Source organism: Magnolia sinica, chromosome 10 (assembly GCF_029962835.1).
Source record: "Magnolia sinica isolate HGM2019 chromosome 10, MsV1, whole genome shotgun sequence".
NCBI classification, from domain to species: Eukaryota; Viridiplantae; Streptophyta; class Magnoliopsida; order Magnoliales; family Magnoliaceae; genus Magnolia; species Magnolia sinica.
This window is the reverse complement of record NC_080582.1, coordinates 77,679,055-77,681,710: the sequence shown is the minus strand read 5'-3', so window position 1 is coordinate 77,681,710 and position 2,656 is coordinate 77,679,055. Positions and strand designations below refer to the sequence as shown.

The 2,656-nt window shown below is 36.8% G+C and overlaps 1 non-coding gene across 1 annotated transcript; it reads right to left on the bottom strand.

Annotated features, from left to right (window-relative positions):
- Positions 1-443: 443 nt before the first annotated feature.
- Positions 444-521, bottom strand: LOC131217973 (small nucleolar RNA R160). The gene has a single exon (XR_009157552.1). It is a non-coding gene; the product is annotated as a small nucleolar RNA R160 (small nucleolar RNA).
- Between the last annotated feature and the right edge of the window lie 2,135 nt (positions 522-2,656).

The following is a 2,656-nucleotide window of genomic DNA, read 5'->3' as shown; positions in this document are numbered from 1 at the left end:
CACTGTCACAAGAGCTGCACCAATACTCGATGCCAGTTGCTGCTAAATACTATCAAATATTACGTGTAGTACAACTGCAACAGAGAAACAACCATAAATTGCAAAAGATACAACTCCAATTCTAGTAGATGCTGAAATTAAACTACCAATCCTTAGCAGTCTGCCCAAGTACGAATTTTAATGCTTTGCTCATGTGATGGTTCCTTGCAACATATCTTATGTGCTCCTATATCAAATTCAGAGGAAGATGGCTCATCTTTTCCCTTGCTTTTATGGGTAGAGGAAAGAATGAACGAAACTGTTCAGAAAACAAAATCTAAAATGCACTCCAAAAAACAATACAGGAACTACAAGGCACATCACAAGCAAAAGAAGACTTAACAATTCCAAGAAACACTAACCTTATGAGACAACTTCTCATCCACATCTTACGTAACGAGCAAAGCAATCAGTTAACTTTGAAGACCATTACATGTTTCTTTCCACATCAGGTTCAGAGAATACTAGCTCATCATTTTGCTATCCATTCATAAAAATAGATAATCTTAGGGTAAAGAATGAACAAATTATGCAGAAACAAAAGCTAAGACTACGTTAAGAATTACGCAGGAACAAAAGCTAAGGTTACATTAGGAAGTTGGCCATTTTCCATGGAATCACAGGTGTGATATGTTCACGACGTTCCTGAAGCTTTGCTTTCTTGTGATCTGGGAAAACATGGAAGCAGAGTTCAATTTTCTGTGGTCTCAAATACCAACCTTATCCTGTTGGCTTCAAGTCCCCAAACCACAACTTGGAAATACTTCATATTATTGCAGGGGAAAAATTTTAGCCTCAAATTCACTCTACGGATTTGGTTGGTAGATTTCAAATTCAAACCTATCTTTTAAAGCTAGACATTTGGATGTTAGATGTTGAATTTTAAAACAATGATTCGTTTCCAAAAAAAATAATTAAAACGATGATCCTTTTTTTAATTGCCGTTGATGTTTTCATTTCACTAATGTTTTCATTCCCAATCAAACTGAAAATAAGTAATTTGATTGGTATGATCCACGCTTTAATCATATATTCATCATAAAGTAGCACAAATTCTGAGAACCACCACGGTTCTAGATTCGATATGGGATGAACATTGGAACTACAAGGCACATTATAAGCAAAAGAAGACTAACAATACCAAGAAACACAAACCTTATGTGACTACTTCTCACCCACATCTTATACAATGAGCAAAGCAATCATAGAATGAACAAAATCAGGGCATATTAGCTAATCATTTTGCTTTGCTTTCACAAAAACACAGGATCTTAGGGTAAAGAATGAACAAAATTACATAGAAAAAGAAGCTAAGGCTACATTAGGAAGTTGCCTGTTTCCCATGGAATCGCAAGTGTGATAAGTTCGTGATGTTCCTGAAGCTTTGCTTTCTTGTGATTTGAGGAAACATGGAAGCAAATGTCAATTTTCTATGGCCTCAAATGTCAAGCCTACCTTGTTGGTATTGAAGTCCACTAACCAAGTTTTGTCCATACTTCCTAATATTTGGGGTGGGTGAGAATCTTAGCCTCACATTCACTCCAAGGATTTGGTTGGTGGGTTTCAAATTCAAGCCTATCTTTTAAAGCTAGAGATTTGGATGTTAGATGTTGAATTTTAAAACAACATTGGAACTACGAGGCAACATCACAAGCAAAAGAAGACTAACAATCCCAAGAAACACAAACCTTATGAGACAACTTCTCACCCACATCTTAGGCAACGAGCATTGGAACTCGAAATGGGTTCTCTAAAAAAAAAAATAAATAAATAAAATTTATTAATATTGAGAAAGCATCAATGTGGTATTGATTACTGGTTTTGATCGTCCTGGTTTGCAGGCATGTTTGGTAATTGCATGCGCTGTCTATCAGGATTCTCATATAGTTCTGTCGGTGAAGCATGGGAACCGTTGAATTTTCACAATTGCATCATTAGGGGTCATTTAGATGTCTGTAATTAAAAAAGTTGCAAGTGAACTTCACCAGAAAGTCACTTTCAGGTGAAAGTCACATGCTGACGGTTTGGATGTAAGCTATAAATCACTTGGAGGGAGGGACGACCGTTGTACCTGTGAGTTACTTACAAGTACGTGAAAACACAGGTCTTTGCCATGTTTTTCAAATGTAACTTTCCACATGTAAGTGACTTACAGGTTGTAAGTCAGTTATAGGTGAAATCCAACTTATAGGCATCCAAACGGACCCTTATTAGAGAACTGATCACCTATAATCAAAGTACCACAACTTGTATCGTACCCTTTCCTGCCAACGTGCCACTTGTGTGGAACATCAGTACCATCATGGACAGAGTGGATTTTATACGGACATAGAACTGTCAATATGCCAGGCAAAATATTATTTTTATAGGCCCGGCCCTAGGGAGATAACATTTCATAATTTAAAACCAAACCAACCAAAAACCATTACCAATCGAGTTGGATAAAAAGACGGTTAAAGATCCAAACTGACTTTATTGAACTCCCAACCCACTCCCGTACCAATCAGCATGAAAGAAGAAAAAAATACACTTCAAGATAATACTCTCAGCAAACAGAGCTTCGACTAGGGTTCTATTACAGCTGATTTCATCATCCAAACAGATATTCAAAACAGAG